We start from the raw sequence: 10569 nt of genomic DNA on the forward strand, positions 1-10569 counted from the left end.
CTCTCCCCAGTCACCCCCACCTATCTTGATTAAAAAGGCTCCATACGATTCCAGTTCTTAATCTTTTCCAATTTTTGGCTCAAGTTCTCCAATCATTCAAATTATCAACTTCTTGTACAAGGGATTTCGATCCAATGTTGTCAGAAAGGAACTAGGGCCAATTTCACACCTCTAAACAGAAAATCAGGACTCATCAACCACAACAATGGAGACGAGTAAACCATCCAATAGCAGGAACTAAAACCGTTAAAACCGTGGAACACAAAAGGTCCCTCATAAATACCTATAATTTTCTTTAATCGAACTCCATGAAGCTGAGAAAATTTTAACCACCCACCGGTCTTGTGAACTCAATCCTGTACTCGTGCCAGGCTCCTGGTGCCCACCTGTACATGTATACATAGACCCAAAACCTCTGAGTTACAAATACTAAGAAGCTCTAGCAGAGATGCATTCATCAGACGGGAGTGTCATCACTTGGTCTGCTTTGGCCATCCATCATTTGGAATCAATACAAGCTGCCAGTGAAATTGAGGTGGATAAACAGATCATGTGCTCCCAATGACACGGACATGAAATGGGGGCCCACGACAGAAGATCGGCTCATCAGGTGAAACAGCTTTAGCACGAGCTTTGAGGATGTCATTAGCATCATCAATAACAGCGGCAGCTACTAACGTGTACTCACCCGGAACCAGGAAATACAGGGAAAAACAATGCTTAATTTCTTGAAGAGGGGGAACTTCCACATAGATCCCGTTCAAAACACCTTGGCGAATAATGCAAACAAACAAATAAATAGCAAAATGAGAAGTAAAAACAAGTGAATAATATTAAAGCAAGCATTAACAGGGATTCAATATATTAAGCACCTTGACAATTTCAGACTCTGGAGAAAGCAGTCCAATCATCTTTTTAGCAACTAATAATTTCATGTTGGATTGTCAACATATCCACATAAGTATCCGTTTACACATCAACACCTGGCTGGTCTATGAGCAAACTGGAGTAGAAGGGAGTGGGGTCTGTAGAAATTTCTATTCCATACTAGTCAATACTCATTTCAGCAAATGGAGTAGAAAAGTGATCATGGACTTGCCATCTCAACTACGATGCAGTGCATTAGACATTAATCCCGTATAGAGGCCTATGCTCAAGTTTGGGAGGCTCATAAGGTGCTTATGGTTAGTTCAATGAGCTGAAATTGACCTTTAGATATTTACTTTATAGGTCAGGCCTTCTATTTTCTTGGGTTTCATTGTAATGGGCCCAATTTATTAGCCAAAAACTGGAGGTAAAGTTAAGACAAGGGATTAGTAGTCAAGTGTTTTGAGTTAGATTAGAATACTTAATAGCTAAATAGAGTTCTGTTTTGAGTTTATTTATTTATTTTCTTTATTGAGTATTAGAGTCATTAGGAGTCCTTCCATGATTCAAATTAGGAATATTAGGTCTTTATATATGTAATGTTCCCCATATATAAAGTGATTTGAGTAAGGAATATGAAACTTTTTAAAGAGTTTTAGTGCAATTGAGCAGTGCATATCTCTCACATCTATGTTATCTTCTCCTTTCTTCTTCCTCCCAAGAAGAGAGAACCCATCTCTTTTTCCTCTCCTTCCATCGATCTGATTCTTTTTTTTTTTTTTAACAATGCAATTGTTTCCTTTATCTTAGATCTGATTACAACTTGATTATTGAGCCTACTTGCATCTGAGACAGTGAGATCAATAATTTGGATTTTCAAATTGCATTATTAGGTACCAAAGAAAACCTAGCCGTGGATTACTTTGTATTCAATAATAGAGTTTGCTTGCCCAAAGGAAAGCTTGCTATTATATTTATTGATAAAGGGAAAAGTGACAATTTCGTTTTGCGGTCTGTGGAGAACATGTTATCGAAGACCAATGAAATCATCATTGAATTTGAAGATGTTTTCATCGAACTTTCAATTGCTCCCAATTTCGTTTTGCGGTCTGTGGAGAACATGTTATCGAAGACCAACGAAATCATCATTGAATTTGAAGATGTTTTCATCAAACTTTCAATTGCTCCAAATTTTGATGATGCTTACTGCAAAGTATTTGATTCTTCAAAACACATCATCAGAGTTAGAAGACGACGTTTGGAACAGGATGTCCTCAATCCTGAAGCAAATGTATGTTTATAAAAGCCCTCTCGTCTACAACACAATGTTTTTTTGAAAGGGCTGCAACATGATAACACCTTAAAGCTGGTCGAAGTGGCACCTATAGTGCAGCCATAGGAAGAGCCGAAAGAGTCACGCAAGAGGAAGACTACTCAGATGTGGGACAGCAAGAAACAGTCAAGGGAGACAAGATGGTTATTGTGCGCGTGGCAAGAATAGACTCTACTACAACAACGGATGTTCATATTGAGTTTTTTATTACCCCTTTATTTCAAGACACAGATGCAACATTGAAGCTTTATATTTTGGATTTTGTTCAAGTTACAAACAAGGAGTAGCAAGCCCCCATTAGGAGGTCTATCAGCAAATTTAGGAGGATCATAAGGTCCTTATGGCAGTCCAATGGACTGAAATTGACCTTTGGGTAGTTATAATTATAGGTTTGGTCTTTTATTTTCTTGAGTTTCATTGTAAGTTCATTGTAATGGGCCTAAATTATAAGCCCATAAGTAGGATTAAATTAGTACACGAGATTAGTAGTTAAATGTTTGAATTAGATTAAAATAATTAATGCTCAATGCACTTCAAAAGACTCAACAAACCCTCCTTATCTTTTTCTTGCAAAACTTGGGCTTGATGGCTCCAATGACTTCCCAAGCATGCACAATCATGTTCTCTTCTCGATTTGGGGCAAGTAGCAACTTAAACCACCCAAAATGGACTTATATTGGCCAAGATATGGTCATTCAAAGTTTAGGGGCATTATCATCATTTTATAGGAAATTTCATGACTAGGGGGAAGGACACTATTAAGGGGTCATGACAGGGTGGAACACTTTGATTGTTGTTCTAACGACGGGTGTGATATCAACCGTTAGATTGGCACAATTCAGGTTGATAGAACCACAGAGGGCTTTATAAACATGCCAATTGGCATCTTGGCCACACATATGGTACCTCTTAAAGACCAAGTCAACTTCGGCTCATCTTCAGACCGTTAGATGGTGATTAAGAGATGGAGTGATCTTGGCCCCCTTGGATCGCATAGATCAAGTTAGGCACATCCCAGAACTCACTAATGTGCTTGGATTAGAATCTCAGGAAGGCGGGGTTATTGCTGCTCGTTGGTCAGATTCCTTCGCAGCGGGAGGATCGGGGAGCACCATATGACTAGGATGAGAATCTCTGGGCAATGCTTGGTATAGATGCGTAACACTGTAGCTCACACTCAGGGGACGAATAAGCGTCGACATAGGGGGATCTCTAAGGTGCGGATCATGTGCACACAAGTCATCGAATCACTAAGACAACCCAGTACAATATGGCCCAATGTCACACCTATGCTTTAGCAACCCAGGAAAGAAGCAAAAGAATCTCGAATGTCATGTGTCAAAGCCTTAAGGCCATTCAATGGAGATCTTGGCCTAGTCTAATCGAAAGATCGAGCCATTTCTAGAATTTAACCTCAATGCATCCCAAACAAGCCCATACGGAGAGCTTGTGAATTTTTCCCTTCTCACAGGCATTTTACCAAACGACTTATAAGTATACAATGCCTTAGCATCTTTTTTCATTACAATACTTTGTAGACTTGCATGTCCCTACCCGACCCACGCGCACAAGGCACGGAATGCCAGCCGAGGCTGGCTGCCAATGCAATCATAGTCGCAAAGACCCTACAACTACTCCGCATGACCACAAGTCCCCTGCATCTATTGCAGGCATACGTGTATCCCATGTGCTGCTTTTGGGCGTGCAGCCCCTACTACTGCATGCTCCCCAAGGCCCTCCTTGTGCTCCACCTGGTCTGCCCCGTGGGCTGCCACTTCAGGTGCCAACTCATCCTTTGTGCCCCGTAAGCTTCCAAATCACCCATGTCAAGTTTCTTCCACCTCAACCTAGGTTTGCTACCTCATCATGCCAAGCCATCATAAACCCCACATCATGCATCACCAATGCCATGTATGCATCAAACCACATCATTAACATATTATGCCACTTCATACACCCATCATACACATCATGTTGCTAATGTCATCATATCCATGTCATCACATGCATCTTCAACATGTCATGTGCATCACATCAAGCTGTTGACTTAGTCACATGCCACATCACCATATGTTATTCGCATATTACACATGCACCATGTACTTCATGCATATGTCATATCATGTATACATCATGTTTTGCCATGCTACATCACCATGGCACTGCCCACATTAGCACCATTCATCTGTGGACCCCACACATCATCTCCCATGCATCAAAACATATCCACATGTGAGTTGCATTTCTTTGGGGGTGTTTTGTCAAACATTTGGCATCTACTAATTGATGGTATAATAATAGTCATATCTTCCCACATTTGGCATATACTAATTGATCATATAATAATAGTCATATCTTCCCCATATGGAGCTGGATTGATGTGATTCAAATATGTTGGAAAGATAACTAGACACACTACATATCTCCAGTAAAACCCACTTGCCAGTTCTGCCACTTGGCCTGCCCAACTTGACTCTGAAGCTGACTCATTTTGCTCAATCACTGCCAAACCTATTCAGACACTACCAAGTCACTCTGAACATTACTAGCAGTGCTATATCACTATACTGCCTCTGCCAGCTCTACACACATCACCGCCCCATGTGCACTGCCACTGCACTCTTTACTACCATCTCATATGTCATATTGTCATTGCCATCTCCGTAGATGCTCTGACACATCTGCTTAACTTTGATGTTGCTGATTGTACTGCTATACTGACACTGACTATGTGCGGGCATTGATTCTCATTGTATTGACAACAATGAAAACACCACAGTTGCTAGATCTCCAACATAGTGAATTCCCAATTACAATAAGATTACATCAAGGATCAGCTTTAAGCCGATATTTTCTTATGCTTATGATACATGATCGGACCAGAGACATTCAAGATCAGGTCCCTTGGTGTATGCTTTTTGCTAATGATATTGTTTTGGGGGATGAAACAAAAACAGAGACTAAGGCCAAGTTAAAACTATGGCAATCAACCTTGGAATCAAAAGGCTTTAAGATATGTAGAATGAAAAAGAAGTATATGGTGTGGAACTTTAGTTACACTAGGATAGATGTGGGGTTGTGAAAATTGATGAGAGGGAGATCCCGCAAAGTGATTATTTTTAGGTATAAATAAAGAAGTAGAATAGAGTATGATGTTATATAGAGAATTAAAATAGGATAAATAAAGTGGATGGGTGCATTTAGGTTTTGTGTGACATATTCCTTTAAAACTTGAAGAAAAATTATATAGGACAATCGTACAACCAGCTATGATGTATGGCGAGCATGTTGAGCAATTAAGAAACATCACATAGATAAACTCAATGTAGCTAAGGGGAAGATGTTGAGATGGATGTGTGGTAAGGATAAAGTAAGGAATGATCAAATTAAGAGCTGATTTATGACTGCGAGAAATTCTTTTGAGGTAGCATGACTATGAACAATGGCACAACGAAGACCTTTAAAAGCTCAAATATAGAGGAGTGATTTGATTCTAATTGAAGGGGCTAAAAGAACCAGGGGTAGACCTAAGATGACTCTGGCAGAAGTGAGGAAAGACACGTATAGCTTAAGCCTTGTATCATACCTTTTGATGCTTCAATACAGAGGAAAAATTTTATTAGATTAAAGAAACTAGAAGAACCAGGGGCAGACGATGACTCTAGGAGAGCTGGTGAGGAAAGACTTGCATAGCTTAAGTCTTATACTATGTATGAAGTTGAATAGAGCTGATTTGGAGGGTAGGAACCAAATAGCCGGCCCCATTTAGTTGGGATAAGGTTGAATTGTTTATAATTCGTGCCTATCTCACTTGTTTACAGCTCTTACGGGTCTTTTAGCACTGCTTTCACATGATGCAATATTGACGCGTCCCAAAAAGAAGCAATTCCTTCTGCGAACAAGCAACGGTGGTCGTAGATCAGCTAGCGCTCAGGACTTTTACATGTAATAGACCCCCATTAATTGGAGATGATTTAGGTAAATAATGTGATATTTTTGGGGAGTTTTGGAGCTGTTGAGCTTGGCATACGGGATTGGTATCCTAGACCTGATTTCTTCTCTTCTCTTCTCTTCTTCTTCTTCTTCTCCATTGATTACAAGAATAGTTTCTGCAATTCTCTTTCTCTTTGCATATCAATTTTTAGTTATGATTCTGTTCTTGGCATAAAATCCAATCTTTTTCTGGCTCCTTGAATTCCTGCTCCAATTAGGGAATTTTTGAAACTTCAAATTTAACCATTAGATTTCAACTTTCCTTCCATACTTGGGAATTGCTTTCTGTTCTGAACCTTCTCATAGTTTCAAAATTCAAACTTGAAACTGATTTCCTGTTTTCCTACTACATGTCTAATTTCAGTTTAATTGATTTTCCAATTCTGTTTTCTATGTCTGACTCGGATTTCTAACAATCATTAAGCTTGTTATTTGGTACTGAAATCAATCTCTAATCTAGTCTATAACCTGCTATCGAATCTCAGATTTGGGAATTTCTTCTTCAAGTAGGAATCTTCAGATCCTAAGAGTAATCTTTTGATAAATCCTGATTTCTGATATCATATCTCCCATTCAATTAGAGCATTTGACCAGAATATTGCCAGAATCTGATCCTTTGATTCTCTGCTATTAAAATTCTTTGGGAATCTGATTTTATTCCTTACATACAATCAAGGTTCGAAATCTCGTCGAAATCTCGGATATTTTGGTATTTTTTTTTACCGAGATGAAATGGCATAGGAAATGTAGCAGTACATAATTTCCTATCACATTTCGGTCATTTCTTTTTAAAATTTTGCTCATTTCGGCCCAAAAATGCACTATTTTTTCAAAATTTCAGCCATCTCGGTATTTCGTTTTGCTAATTTCGGACACTTCAGCCACTAGGCCCCCAAAATGGCCAGTGAAACACATGAAAAAAAGTACACCATTTCAACGAAAGATTGGCGAAATTTTTAGTATCTACCGAAACGAAACGAGTTCTTGAACCTTGCATGCAATCCTGTCACAAGCTAATCTTCCATTGGATCTCACTGGTTCAAGATTAAAACTGCATTATTTCATTTCAGAGCCGAACCTGGAACTCCTCATCATGGAGGTTGATCAATACATCTATGACTTGTGCCTTCCAATGAAAGATGATCTCCATACACCCCAAGAGAGTATGCATGCCCAAAGAAAATATTATAGATAAGCCATTAAAGAGTTTCATTGAAAAGGTGAAGATATCTTTGAATTACTTGAAGAATCATTCAATGTAGATGGTCTTCAAGGACAGACCACGGCCAAGATTAAAGCAGGGTGACATTGTTCATAAGGAGATCGACTGATCGAGAGAGTTGACTTCCTTCTTCCTCTAAAAATCTTGGAAGTGGTGAAGCCGATTGTTGCTGACTTTTATGAGAACGTTGGATCGCCATCAAGTCAAGGCAAGAGCTCGACAATGTTGATCAAGTGGTGTTGATTCCCCCTACTATAAAACTTGGGTATGAGTTTTGCCAACACCGGGAGAATTGATGTAGATACGGGTGCCCAATCGGGTCAATTGGGCATTGGAAGACTTTATTTGGCACATGTTGGGTTTTATGGTCCTTGGACTTGTTATTTTTGGGTTTATTGATGTAATGGGTCTAACTTATAAGCTCATAAAGTGGGTTAAAGTTAGAACACGAGATTAGTAGTAAAGTCAAGTCTTCGAGTTAAATTAGGATACTTGATAGCTTTTAGAGTTTTATCATTAGTCTATTTACTTTGAGTCTGTACAAGAGAATGATTAAAAATCCATTTATAAGTCAATTTTAGGAATTTTAAGTATTTATATATGTAATATTGGAGATGAGTTGAGTACATACCATGAGCCTTTTTTAAGAGTTCTGGAGCTGTTGAGCTTGGTGTGCAGAGTGGGTGGGCATGTGGTACAATGGTTAAGTTGCACTATTGCAACATGTAGGTCACAGGTTCAAAACCTTGGAAACAAGCTCTTCTGCAAAGCAAGGGGTAAGGTTGCATCCATTTGCCCCTCCTAGACCCCGTAGTAGTGGGAGCCTCATGCTTTTTTTTTTTTCCTCTTTTTTTTTTTAGCTCGGCATACAGAATTGGTATCCTAGACTTGATCTCTTCTCTTCTCTTCTTCTTCTCCATAAATTACAAGATCAGTTTATACAATTCTCTTATCATTTCATATCAATTTGTATTTCAGATTCTCTTCTTAGCATAAAATCCTTTTTTTTTTTCTGGTTCCTTGTGATGCGGATTCGAGTTCCAAAGACAGAAATCGGATCGCTTAGGGCCCACAAAAAAACAAATATTTCAATCTAGGCAAACCAGGGGCAATAATGTGTGGTACAATTTAGGAGCTTTTTAGAGTGAAATAATGGACTAAGGACTTAACAAGAATTAGACCCAAAGAGAAAGCTCAGTTCTGAAAATAAGAATAGTAGTGGGGCTAAACTGAAATAAGAATCCAGAATAAGGGTTATTTTGATAATATCAAAGAAAAGGGGTTTAAATGTAAATAGGAAAAATATCATATTCTACCTTAGGTCACATTAGAGAACAAACCAGCGGTAACCCAACCCCTGTTGGGTATCGATTCTCAGCCCAAACTCTACAACTCAAACTGAAGCATTAGATCAGAAGTCGCAGCAGCAAGATCCAGCTTCGACAAACCTTAACAGCTCCAAATCAGATCTGTAGTGGAACCTGCCTGCATCTGGCACAAGGTATAGACTTAGATCTGAACCAGGTTCCAAATCTCTTAATAGGACGATCCTGTGGAGGCGAGATTCTAGGAACAGGGTAGCGCAGGGAAGGGAAACCTTCAACCGAAATATCAGTCCAAGCAGTTCAAGAGAGAGGGAGATCGATCCACTAGTGTGGTGCTGCTAACGTCACCCAGAAACAGAGTATCTCAGATCAAAAATTAAGCAGCAAGAAATAAGAAAGGATTAGGAAGAAAAAGAGAAGATCAGGTACAGCAAGACTATTAGAAAGCGGAAAAAAAAGAAGAAAATTCAGGGATGCGAAGAGGGAGATGCCAGCTTCACGGCAGCCATGGGACACCCCCAAAAATCTTTCAATTCATTCAAAATCTTCAAAACTTCAAGTCTGTCTTTCACTAGTGTATTACATCGCTTATAAAAGAAAACTCAAAGCATCAGAATGGTAACTAATTAAAAATAGAAACCAACCTATATAGAAAATGAAATAAAAATCCAAGCTAAATAAAATACGACAAACTAATTTCTAAGTCTAAAAACGAAAGGAGCCAAATAAAAAAATATTGTTTCTAAACCCATCACCTAACTACATCAGCTCTCCCGGTCTTAAAAGAACTCAACTCCGTCGAGTCAGGTCGTGCTCCCAAGATACCCTTGTAAATCTCTCGTTGATGAGGTGGCAAGTATCTTGAAGCAAAGATGACGAAAACAAAACTCCATGAGGAGGGAGAGTAGGACGATGTGTCACTACAGCAAGAGTCAGTCGACGCATAGCATGTCTGATAAGGCGTGTGGCATCATTAAATACATACGACCTCCTTGCTTCACCTTGATGGTGTTCCATGCACCATTATAGAGAATGCTTACATATCGTTGCCAAGGTCTCCTGATGAGCACATTTATGCGTGAAATCTAGGGTAGTAAAACATGCATTTTACATATTTAGAATGGAGCTACCTTGGGTTTTACTCTCTTTTTGCAGGTTTTATATTTTCAAGGCCTTACGGACTATCGGGCGCTATATCTTCAATTTTACACGTAAAGAGATCCTATTTCTTTTCATGGTTGCGAAGAGGACGAAATTCTGAGCAAGATGGATGTGTTCAATTAAAAGTACACATTCGTTTGGTCACCCGTACAAATGAATATTCTTTTCGGGCCAGAAAAAGAATAATGGATTAGAACTGAACTGAGATGTAGAACCAGCCCATTTGCAGTTGTCCCAGAGATACAAGGAATATTCCAAATGCCAACAATGATCGGTGGACCACATCCTTAAGTGATTGAAGATTCGTTTTTGGTAACAACAACTACCTACCGTAGTTGGTGAGCTATGGTGTACAAAATTCCCTTGCTCACCAAGAGGTCTCAAGTTCGAATCTCATGGTTGTTTTTTTTAGAGAATTTTGTTGAAGATTTCATGTTTTTCACCCACTTAAAGCACTAAGGGCATGGAGGGGATTTCCACATCAAATTAGAAGTAAGGAAAATCGTGGAAGGGTTCCTAAGAAGAGAAGAAAAAAAAAAAAAAAGGGAGAAATAGAGATTGTCCAAATCTTCTCTCTCCTCCACATCATCACCAAAATATTGTCCAAATCACACAAAGCAAGAAGAAAATCGTCCCTTGGAGGGAGAAAAAGAAGAGAAATAAATTAG

Source organism: Macadamia integrifolia, chromosome 7, assembly GCF_013358625.1.
Source record: "Macadamia integrifolia cultivar HAES 741 chromosome 7, SCU_Mint_v3, whole genome shotgun sequence".
Taxonomy (NCBI): Eukaryota; Viridiplantae; Streptophyta; class Magnoliopsida; order Proteales; family Proteaceae; genus Macadamia; species Macadamia integrifolia.